Here is a 12,675-nt window from a genome sequence, read left to right as displayed (position 1 = left end):
TGGAGAAATAATTTGAAAAACTCGTACATGAGGATATGAAGTACGAGTACGAGGACACTTGGGTGTTGGTTCGAGGCACAATGCCACCAAATTATTTAATACTTCAAATGTCTGGTCGCTCCTATTGGGAGGAGTTTTTGGTTTCCAATTTGGTTTTCGGTTGCACATTTAATGAAGCCACATTCGTCTGTCCATTGTTGTATCCTGTGGCCATCGTGCCGAAAAAACTGTGCATATTCTTCGAATCATTTTTGCCTCATTTGTTGCACAAAACTCTCCATGAAATTCCGCCCAGAGGCAAAGTTGATTTGGAACCAAATAAACTAGGGAATGGATATGGATGGCGCCCCCAGGCATCATCAGCTGCTGCTGCGCATCGCAGAGCCATTTGCAAGTCAGCAAATTCCTGCATCATTAACTCCTTGCAACGTTCCACGTTCAGCATTCAGCATTGAAGAGTGCAACGTGCAATCGCAGCACAATTCCCCTTTAACAAGCAATTAAATCGAAACAAAAACTCGTGCCAGCAGAGGCCGGAAGAACCAACCCCCCCACTGATTTCTGATTCCAGATTCCAGATTCCTGATGCAAGAGGTGTTAGGAGGGGAGGTGCACGTTGCACTATAGGGTTTTCACCGGCAGTTTTTCGGTAATTTATTTAAGATATTTTTGATAATATAAAACCGAGTAAATATCGAAAAATACAAAGTAAATAAATAAATATTAAATGAAATAAATATAAATAAAATTAAAATAAATAAAATACAAATAAATAAAATACAAATAAATAAAATAAAATTAAATAGAGAAAAATAAATATATAAATAAATCCAAAATTCTGATTAAATAAAGACCCGTGAAAAATATAATGTTTATTCGGTCTCGTCTATCGGTAATATAAATCCGAATAAATATCGGAAAATACAAAATAAAAAAAATATTAAAAGAAATTAATAAAATAAATATCCGATTAAATAAATATCCCTCAAAAATATTCGTAGAATATATAATTTTCAATCTGTTTCATCTACCGGTAAAGTATTTTCTCATCACATACATCGTATTATTTGTCAGAGCTTTCTCTGAGAGAGATTTTGTGCTAAAATCTTCCAGAATTATATGTGACTTCTCTGCGACTGTATCCAAAAAAGCGTCGGTGGAAAACCCACCGTGTAAGAGACTTTTCAGCGCGGTTGTCAGAGGGGAATCCCTCTGGTGACATTGATTTATTTTAAGCAATTACAATGCAACGTAAATTTTATAATTATTGCCGATGTAAACAGGAAAATCTCAACAAAAGGTGAGAGATTCCAAGAGCTAGAATGAGATATTGAGAGAGTTAGAAAGAGAAGGAGAACTATGAGAGGGGGAAAGAGAACTATGGAAAGTATGAAAAATAGAAAGAGAAAACAAAGAGCTAATGCCAGCGAAATGTCAAACTCTCGAGTGACAGCTGCAAAAATGAGAAAAAACAGAGAACGCTGGAAAATTGAAAATAATAAAAGAGAAATACCCCTGGCGCCTGGCTTTGCTTGAAATAATTACTTTTCGAAAGTGAATGCAGCTTAGCCCCGACTCCATCCCTTTTTGGGAACAGCAGGGACACCCCTTTTGGGCCACGCCCCCTTCCGTAACCCCCCCTACGCCCGCCCTTAGGCAGCGCCATACACATCCATACATATGTCGCCGTTACGATTTTAATTTTGAAATTTATGCTAAAAACTGTTTTGAGAAACTGCCAGCACGCAAAAGCAAACAAGTGGGGGAGGAGAGGCTGCAGGGATACCCTGTAATCGGTAGATATAATGGTGAAAGTGCCGGCTTGCTGGAAGACTCCCTCGACTCGCATAAACCTTTCACTGCAAGAGGTACTCAAAGGATAGGAAAAAAACGCATCCATCAGGCGGCCAAAGCAGCAGGTTGCCAAGGGGTTGTCCTCGCAGGAAGGAAGGGGGGTGGCCAGGGGAGGCTAAAGCAAATGAGGCAGCCGTATGACATTATTTGTGCAGCACTTTTTGCCAGCACATTTACCCTCCACCCACACTCCAGGCAGCCAGCCAGCCATCCATCCATCCATCCACCCATCCACCCATCCGCTCTTCTTGCAATGAGCCATGGAGTGGCTTCATCAATGGACCGCTTGCCGTCGCTTGCGTTCGGTCGGTGTCCTGTTCATCAGCCTCCTCATCAACGCAAAGCAAATATTTGCATACTGTGCAGCTGTGTGTGTCGCACTCTCTCTCTATCTATCTCCCTCCCTCTCCACCCCCCCCGGTGTAATTTGTGGGTGGCCAACGGGCGACAGTAGCACTTGGCATGTTTACTTTACAAAATGCAATAACAGTGGCAGCCGCAGCAGCAGCATCCCAGAGGCAGGAGGAAGGGGGAAGCGGGCCAAGACCATATTAAACCAAACAGCATTTGGGTTAGCCTCAAAATAGAGCAGGGAGCGGAAGGAGCAGCGTTCAGAGGCCTGTCTAAATCACAATAGTCTCGGAATTAATCATTAAACTTAGTCACGAAGAGTCCGAGTGCAAAATTCGCCCGAAATCAGCCAAAACCTAGCCTTAAAACTTCTGAAATTCCTCCTTTTCTGCTTCGAAATCCTACAAAGATCATAAGAAGGAGAAGTCCCTCGTCATGACAAAACGAAACATTAATTGAAATCGTATTTTCGGGCTCATTTGAGTGGATAACAATATGATCAACAATTATTCAAAAGCGATCCCACTCCGACTCCGACTCCAACTCAACGAAACTTGAAACTCATCATCGCGGTGTTCCCTCACAACATGATGTCATGGAGGAGGTTAATCCTTTGGAGTGCAGCCCATCAGCGGAGTGATGAATCATCATCAATGGAGCCGATGATTGAAAGATGTACCACGTACATTTGTACATCTGCCGAAGGAGGGCATGAGGGGGTATATTTTGTAGGGATTTGGTTTGTAAACTCCAGGGGGAAACAATGCAGGGGAACCCTCATCTCAAACATGATAGAGTGGCCCAAAAGAATGGAAGATATTTCTGTTGAATGTGGTCGATTTTAGAGAGGTTTTTGATATGTTCTTATAGGAAATGGAACTCCATTTCGGCAAGGATTACTCTAGAAAACTAAAGAATATATCTATATTGAATAAAGTAGAATTTAATCCATCAGAGCAGATATTTCTTGTACCTTTCGACCACCTCTTAGTCCTTCCACACCTTCTACAACTAATAACCCATTGAGGGAGCATAAATTCCCATCAGACCTCTCGTCTTTTATGGTTCTACCATATGACATTTATCAATTGCAGAGACCGACGACAAAAGCCAGCGGCAGATGTGGCAGAGAAGAAGGTCCTGTCCATCGATGTATCGGTGTCTGTCAGTGGCACTGCGACGGAAAACCATATCGAAGTGTACTTCAAGCCAGGGCCACGCCCTGCGCTATCGAGAGCACTTCAGCATTCGTTACATATGATTCCGAGTTATGTAAATAGATGAAGTGAAAGATGGTGAAAGGAACAACGGAACGGAGCGCACGGAGGGGTCGCAGGGTGACTGAAATTGATAGTTTGTGAATGCAATCGACACACTGTTGCTAATTAAAATGGATGATCGATCGAATGGTGTGCGAATGGGACAGAACAGACAAAAAACCGCCCTTGAGAACCAGAAATGGTTCTCTGGCTGCCCAGAGGGTGCCAGAAGTAACGCCTGGCATTATCCTTAAGCCTTAAGCCGGCTTACCAACACCTCGCTCTCCTTCGAGCCTCAGATCGAGGCTGCTCTTGATGCAGCTCCATTTCTTAGGGAAATTCACGAACTGCCACGCAAATCTCTTCTGACAATATAAATAGAAACATGATTTAGGAGTTGCGGGGGGATCAGCGTCAAAATTACAGCTGGGATTACACACACTTCCCTCCCGAGCGCGCATGCCCCAGGATGCTGCACGCCGGGTGGTGCCATTTTTTACCATTTTTGTGTTCGGGGGTTGCTTCGGCTGTTGATTAGCCTTCTGCGCATCGCGGAAATGGGTTTGCTTTCCATTTTTTATACATCGCTCGTACCATCATAAATTATAGCCCCGAATTGGGTCTGGTCTGTGTTCCCATTGTTGCGATCCATGTAATTTGGTTTGGCATCGCCATCGCCAGGGGGTAGCAGGGGGGAGGAGGGGTTCATAATCAAAGAATAACAAACTGCGCAGGATAATTGCATTCGAGAGCTGTGTACATTGTGTTTTGTGATGGAAACAATGGGCAAAGGTTGATTTTTACAGTGGGTGATGCCCCGCACAGATCCCCCCTTGAACTCACATTCTACATAGAATTTTAGAATTTAATTTACAAAATATGATCTGTAACCATTCCAGATCCATGGGGGACCAAAAGGGGTCTTGTTTTTTCAGATATCAGCAGTATTTTTGTGCCAAATGTAAGGGGTACTGTAATATAGGTCCATTTTATAGCACCAATTTTCCTTTTTTCTGAAGCTCGTGGGATCACACACACAAAGACCTCTTTTGTTCCATTCCTGTGCTTCAAACGGAGCTTAGATATCGAAAATATACGTTTCTTTCCACTCATTCCTTTGGGCTCTCCTTAAGCCGCGTCTTCCCAGGCTTTGTTTCTTCTTTCCACTCATACTTTTAGCACTCTATATATCATAGCTTCACTTTCTTCCCTGTTCCATTGCATCATTCCCTTCCCAGCGTATTCCCTCGTAAGCTTAAACTTCCTGAACTCATATCCATTAGCCCTTACAATGGACTGCGATGTCTCCCCTTGATGTTTCGATCAGCTGCTGCCACATAATCATTAACTTGTGATCTTGTACTCCCTTTCCACCTGACGAACCTACATTCCGCTGTTCCAATTTTAGAGCTTCGCTTGCAAATCTAAAGACTCACAACAGCTGCAACTTTCCCCCCGTTTTAGGCCCCTTAACAAGAGATGAATATACGAGTCTCATAAATGCATATGTACCGATCTGTTGTGTGGGGGCCAGGACCTATAAAATTAGCACAGACCGAGACCCCGACCCCAAAAACTAATTGCATTAATATGTCAACATACATACAGACACGACGTGCACTGTTCGGTCGGACTGACTGTCTGTCTGCGACTGGGACTCTCGGCTGGGAGTGAGTGTGAGTGTGAGTGTTTCGTGCGAGTGTTTTCGGATGAATCAGTGCGGAGGGTTTGAGTTTATGAGTGTGCACGCCGCACTACTTAAGATTACACAACAACAAGAAGAGAAAAATTTCGAAAAGTACTTAAAGTTTTTATTTATTTTGCGTCTCTCCGCTCGACACGCAAACAAGCGACGAGGAGGAGTACTAGCACTCGTACTCGCACTCGTAAAACCCCGAAAAACTGAAGAAAAATAATAAAATTGATGAAAGCAAAGTGAAAGAGAGAGCGAGAGAGGGAGAGGGGCACCCGGACCCCCGAAATTAATTCAGTTGCCACCCACTTGGCAGAGCGGCGGCTGTGGCTGTGGCGGTGGCGGCGCTTCACAAAAATTTGTTTTCTTTTCCATTTGGGGAAAACATCTTTCTATTTGGATTTTGCCTAATGTGAAAACTATTTTTTCTTCTTTTATGATTTATCGTGCATATCGCAGCCAGATCTGCAATCGCCCCTTAGCCAGCCAACCATTAGCTTGGCCAACCCTTTGCTGGGCCTTTGAAGTGCTTTGCCCTTTCCGTTCCACCACTCAAACGATGTGCTAATTAGGCAAAATATTAAAACAACAATTAAAAGTCCATTCGAGTGTCAATTGCAGAACATTTGCTGCCTGCTCCTCGGAAGCATCTGCATGGAAAATGGAAAATTTATGACCCAGCGCTGAAAGGGTTAATGCCGCTGCTGTGTTGCATTCCGTTGCGTAATCGATCATTATGAGGTGGCACTTATCGATTAACGGTTTTTTTTGGAAATCTTTGAAAGTTTTTTTCCTGGTGTTTATTTTGAAACTCGGATATTTTTGGAGTTTAAAAAAGGAAAGATGTGTCTTCGGCATTGAAATGTGGCAAGTCTTTCAGTTTAAAAAATTAATAAAAATTTTAATATATGTAAGTGCATATGCTTATATATACAGTGTCGGGGCTAAGTGTTGACACAGCAATAACATTCCATCGTACTGCTGTTTTAAGAGCCATTTTCAAAAGAAAAATAAATTTATCCGATAAATTCATTAATTTTCACATTTTTATAAACGTGACTGTATTGCAACATTTTTTTAAAATTTTTTAAACGAAAAATGGTCTAAAATGTAGGTTTATAAATATGTTTTTAGCGACAATGCACATAAAACAAGTTCTACAATACGGAAAAATTAAAATTAGACTCAATAAAAATTAAATAAAATTTAATTAAAAAAAAAATATATATATAAACATAAACAGTAAAAAAAGACAGAAACTCTGGCTTGCTTCTCCTATAATTACATTTCATTCAGCGAGCTGTTTTTCACAGATGATTTTACTTATTTGTCCCGTTTTTTTGTTGTTCTTTTTAAAACAATTTTTTGACAAGCGAAGACATTTGAAGATGATTAATATAAGACATTAGACGTATAAGAATGAACGCTCCCACAATGATCTCATATTTGGCAAACATTGAACCGAAAAGAGCGCCACATCTCCAGGCCGTGGAATGTCGAAACTTATATTGAGACACTTGAAAGGAGAGCACTGGACCACCCAATGGAATCAATTACAAATCAAAGTCTTCAAACAATGAGTTATGAATGATTTCTGAACAACCTGCCAAGTCCATTGAATACAAGTACAAGTTTAATGTAGTTGAAGTTATTTTTGAATGAATTTTGCCCAGTGAAAAGTGATATTGCTAATCATTGCCTTGACTGAGCTTTCAACAGCCCATAACCCCTTAATCAGAGTCACTCAAAAGCGAAGCTTTGGCCGCACGTGCAACTCAAAATTGTGTGATGTTGCCGCTGCCGTCAAGGCGGAGGCCTGAACGCTGTATAAGCTGACAGATCGGCAGCCAGGCAGGCCATTGATTAGGCATATCAGCGCGCAGGGCGGACAGCGACAGCGAATGTGGACCCCCCAACACCATGAGAGGGCGAGCGAACAATGCAAATGAGGGGCTGGAGCAGATCTGGTACTGCGGCTGTGTGGCTCACCCACTCACACACTGTCCAAAAACTTAATTTATGCGCCGGCAATTAAACATGCATCATTTACGTTCGCCTCTGGAACGAGCGACATCGACATCATTCGACATTCAACATCCAACATTCGCAGGGCAACAGCAACAGCAACGGCGACAGCGGAGGCGGCAACAACGACACGAGGCTCCAGCTCCAGCTCCAGTTCCAGCCCCATAGTTCTGTCAACACTTGGCGCAGCGGAAATCGGAGGAATGGGAGCGAATGAGCAACATGACATGGGGCCACATCTTGTGGCATTGTCCATTCGCCAACGCCCCACCCCACCCCGCCCCCATCATTCCATCATTTGTCAATATTAACTTTAATTAGCGAATATTTCGTGGCTTTTTGTGTCTTTTCATTGTGGTTTGTGGTCGCTGCTCTTCTCGGGATTCTAATGAACCACAATTTGTTTTATTCGATTGGGGGCGCATTTACTTAATTTCTGAAGAGTGCAAAGATCGTTTATATTCATTCACTTTTCATTGTGGGTGTGAAGAGATTTCTTGACAGAAATGTGAGTGTCGTTGGGAGCAAAGGGGGGGAGCACTGCCTATATTTTAATTCACACTTTGTGGCATTAAAACAATTGCAATCCGCTTTGGCCATCGATTTGTGATTAATATTTAATGATGGCATTGTCATCACAAAAAGCTTTCGCATTAATAATTTACAACCTCATTTGAGGGATTTAAAACAACAGAACACTTAACATTAAAACAGATGCACTTTTGGCAGACTAAAAAAAAACATTTGAAGCCCCCCTTTTACATGTGGAATCTTCCATCAAGTTCAACCTCGATTTCCATTAATTGATGAATTTTTAATAGAACATTACGAGCATACCTGGGCAGGCCTTTTACTTGTTGAACAGGAAGCCGAAGACGAAGTCGAAGCCTCTTTTTAGGCCACGGTGTGAAAGCAAATCAAATGTATGGCCCAGAACGTGCGAAATCTGAAATGAATTGGTAATTTATTATGCAATGTCATGGCTTTCATGTGGCTGGTGGAGGGGGAGGGAAAACGGAAAGCTGGTGGGCTAATTAATGACCAAATGGATCTGGTCATGTCAGCGCTTATCTGAGGCGAGCGAGAGAGAGAGAGAGGGAGAGGAGTATCGACAACATTTGCCAAATTAATGCAAATCATGCAAACACCAGAAGATCCAACGGCTGCCAATGAAGGGGATACCGATGATGCCACCACCGCCGCCGCCGCTGCCGATGATGATGATGATGATGATGCCAGGCAGCTTCGTATCAATACGCGCCTAATGAGTCAAGTGGCCAAAAAGGATTTTCGGTGGGTGCGGACTGCGGTCTGGTGTATCTCTGTATCTCAGTATCTCTCTGGCTGCTGTCTCCTGCGTCTGGTTCATGCCAATGGATGGCTAAATCCCCCCCAAGCCAGATAAATTGTATTTCGTTGGCATTACCCTGTGTACTGTGTGGCAAATGAATGAATCACACACACAATGACTGGGGGTCAAGACAACCCAGACAGGGCCACGGATAAGACCTGGAGAGACCTGCCTTGAGGACCTTCCAGACCCCCAGACAGACACAGAGAGAGAGAGAGATGAGTGGACCTCACAACAGCGACAGTATAATGCCATTTGCTTTTATCAATTCATCCATCATTCATCGCATTCACGCGTTCATTCATTAAGTCTCATGGCCGATGGCCCAGGGGCGTGGCCCGACCACTGAAAAGGTATTAATCATGCGACAATTGCGGCCGATAGTCGAAATGAGTAAAGGATGCGTGTATCTATGAGATCCACTGACCGAGGGGCGCGGCTGCATTACGCCTGATACGAAGAGAGAGAGAGAAAGTACTGCTCTGAAACCTTTGGGAAATGCATAAAATTGATCTTTTCAGGGAGAAAATCGTTGGGAGAAGTTAATGAACTCCCTTTGAGATACTTTCTGGGTCAAAACAGATCTTTCAGAGAAAAGAAATGCCACCCTATAAGACAATGCTCTCAGCCTCAACCGCAAAAGATCTTCGGAGGACATTGTCAGACCCCAAACAAAACAACAATCCCATGCCAACAATCCATTCATAAAGATACACTTCAGAGTCTCTCAAAAGGAGAGACAGCAAAGTGCAAGAAAGATGGCCAAAAGATTTGCCCTTTTGTGAAAGTGTGAAATGTTTACGAGAGCTGCCCAATGAATATCGCTGGGTATTTTGGTATTCATTGGCTCTCAGACTGGGGCTGGGGCTGGGGCTTGAAATTTCTGGTGAAATGGCCTGACACTTGACGTGGCCTGAACACGGGACAGCAGGCGGGGCGGGGCGGGGCGGAGCGGAGTGGCACGACACTCGTTGAAATACGCACATCCAATGGCCATAAATAAATGCGAAATGCATTAAATGCCCCGGACACCAACAACAGAAACAACATGCAACAACAGTGACAAACGAACAACAACAACAATCGGCCACAACTTCGGGTCTCGATTTCCCCCCGTCTCGATTCTCTCACGTCTCAGTAATTAATTAAAGCATTAAGTGCTAATTTTACGACAACTCGATTTGTGCGTTGCGCTGTGCCCCTCTGCAATTCGCAATTTGCATGCTGCCACATCGCCATCGCCAACGCCAGTGCCGCATCTCTCCGACATCTCGCCATCGGAATTTGGCAGACGTTGCAGCAAAAAAAAAAAAAAAAAAGAAGGAAGCAAATGTGTCGTCTGATAAGGATGGGGGCGTGACACGAAACAGATTAATGGAGAGGGAGTCACGCGGGGAGAGAGAGAGTTGAGTGATGTTAATCGCTCATTGATTGATTCTATGTAGTCGATAAATATATGACTTTAGGAATGGAAACATTCCACGAAATCCGTCCACATTTCAAAACATAGAGAAATCTATATTAAAATTTCCTATTTATAAAGAAAAGTCATACCAAAAAGTGTGAATCTTTGCAATAACGATGCAATATTTTCGAATATAATCGATAATTATCGATATTATAATTAGCCCAAGGGCTAAGAATATAGTACCGACAAATGTACAAATCAGTACAAAAAAGGATCTCTTACAAGTAGTTCCATCACTCTCTTCTTGTCATTAGATCTGGTTATTGAATAAGACCATCAAAACGATAAAAAATTGGATTCTATTCAGAAATTATGAGTTTTGGTAAATGTGAATACTATTTGACTATAGAACAACAGTCGTTAGTAGCTTTCCTTAACATATTCTCTAAAACCTATCGATAATTCATCATTTCACCCATTAATCGATCTTTCATCAGAGTATATATCGAATATTTCGATTAAAATACCTTCGTTCCTTCAATAAGTGTAATCCCTTGAATATCTCAACAGAGTCCCTTCATTCTTGCAACTCCGCAGTATTCCATCTCTAGGTATCGTTGCACCTCGCGAGTTTCCCCCCTCCGCGGGCTTCACCGTGGCTGTGGCTGTGACTGTGTCGACTGTCAAACGTCAGTGTGGAGTCGGTTGTCAGCCAGACAGTCAGCAGATGAAGACGAAGCCGAAACTGAAACAAGTTGGCCGGCGATCTTGCCGAACCGAAAGCCTATATACGTGTAATAACAACAACCACAACTGTTCAACATTTCAACTGTCGCCAAGATTTTCATCAGAGTTTTTTCGGTTTGCCCCTGCCATCTCCCTCTCTCCCTCTCTCTCTCACTCGCTGACATACCGAATCGTTTGCAGTTTGCAGTTCATATTTTCCCTAGGCCTTTGTTTGCTTTGATGTTATTTTTAAAAGGGGGAAGAGAATGCTCATTTGTTGCCGCTGTCACAGCGAGAGACTCCCTTGTAATTAATCATATGCATTTGCTTTCATTAGCCAGTCAACAAAACGGAAAAGATACTCCGCGCAGTATCTAACAGATGGATGCCTTGATGGCAAATCGAAGGAACGAACGAGTCGAGTGCTGTGACAACAGAAAGTGGGTAATGGTCAGGGTTTCGTCGGTTAAAGATGGATGATTGGAAAGAAAAAATGCTGGAAAGAAAGAACCATTCTACGACTTTGTGAGGAGATTATCCTATAGTGGACCTGCTAAGCTACAATGGGAGAGAGAGATCACCTAAAGTAGCTACAATTTGTTTAGATCTTTGTGGTTTTATCAACCAATAAGTAAAGATTCCACCAGCTGTTCAGATCCCTCCAAAATTCACCTCCTTCTCCACCACATCTCCCTCTCTCACTCTCTGCATCTATCTATAGAGAATCGTTTTATTTTCGTGCCTTATTTAGAGACAACAAATGCCAGCCAGCCAGACACTCTTAGTCATCGCAGCACACAATGGATTAAGGCAGAGTGGCAAAGAGAGGGGGGCGGAAATAATGAGCGGATATTTATCAGTCGGACAGTCAGCTTTATGAATTTTATAGACGGCCATTAAAGGATTAAAACCGCAGAGCTTTACTTGGCTAAAAGTTCTTCAATCTTTTCGATTGTTTTGCTTGAATTGCTTGAATGATCACGGACTCTGGGACAAAGCCGCAGGAACAATAAATTCTGCATTTTGCATATGCAATATTTGGTCTCGATTTTCCTTTTTTCCAGGTAGCTGCTGGACGGATGGAAAACCCATTAAATTTGTAGCACAATTGTTGGCAAAAATGTCTATAATTACGGGGAATGGCCATGGCAGAAGCCAGCAGGCAGGGGGGCAGAAGGAGGGTTGCACTCTCCTGCATTCTTGACTGCATTTCCGATTGTTCAGGATGTGTCGGAGAGAGTGTTGGTGGAATAATTGGTTACGGCTCCGTCCAGAGAAATCTGTAAAACAAATGAAATGAAATACATTCGATGTGGAATGAATGGGGTGGGGGGTTGCAGCACGTAGGGATTTGATTTCTCAGGTTTTTATCTACGCATTTCCATTCGATTCGATTCCATGCCATGACGCTGCTGGCTGTCTGTCAGTCGCATTTTACGAGCCGCATGGCCCTCTCTGGAGTGCGCTGTGGAGTGGTCTCTGGTGCGTGAGAGTTTTGCTCAATTAATGCTTGTAAATTTTGCTTAGAAATCACATAAATTCTCTTGTTGAGAATAAATTCTGTCTTGAATTATGAATTCAATAAATAATAGTTGGACACAGAAAACGGTTTGAGATATATGTTTTCCCAGAAGTAATTTCTTTGACAAATCAAAAACTGGAAAATTCTGAATGGAAATTTAAGATTTTTATGGAATTTTTAATTATTTAAATGATTGACCCTCTAAGACTATAAATCTTAAAATATTGGTAGAAAATAATTTAAATAATTTCAAATAAATATTTGAATATTTAGCGTTTATATAAAGATACAAAATACAATCCCTCAGCCACTTCTAAATCTTCAGAGATTTATTCATTCTTCACCCCTTGACTGCTAAGCCCAACTGGGAGAGAGATGGTGAAAGAGCGCGAAATGCGATGCGGGGAGACTTATTTTCCTCCGATTCCAATGACTTTCTGGAATCCAACAGATATGATTCTGCTTTCGCGTATCTTTGAAATATAT

At 42.5% G+C, this 12,675-nt stretch overlaps 1 long non-coding RNA gene across 1 annotated transcript in view; it reads right to left on the bottom strand.

The window, feature by feature from the left end:
* LOC26534193 (uncharacterized) overlaps nt 1–12,675 on the bottom strand; it is an 85,622-nt gene that overhangs the window by 17,154 nt on the left and 55,793 nt on the right. The window contains exon 2 of the long non-coding RNA XR_004469103.1: nt 8,020–8,128. This is a non-coding gene — a long non-coding RNA (uncharacterized lncRNA). The remainder of the gene's footprint in view (nt 1–8,019; nt 8,129–12,675) is intronic.

The sequence above is a fragment of the Drosophila pseudoobscura genome, chromosome 4 (assembly GCF_009870125.1).
Source record: "Drosophila pseudoobscura strain MV-25-SWS-2005 chromosome 4, UCI_Dpse_MV25, whole genome shotgun sequence".
Lineage (NCBI taxonomy): Eukaryota > Metazoa > Arthropoda > Insecta > Diptera > Drosophilidae > Drosophila > Drosophila pseudoobscura.
The sequence above is the reverse complement of the archived record's forward strand: the minus strand, read 5'-3'. Positions and strand labels throughout refer to the sequence as shown.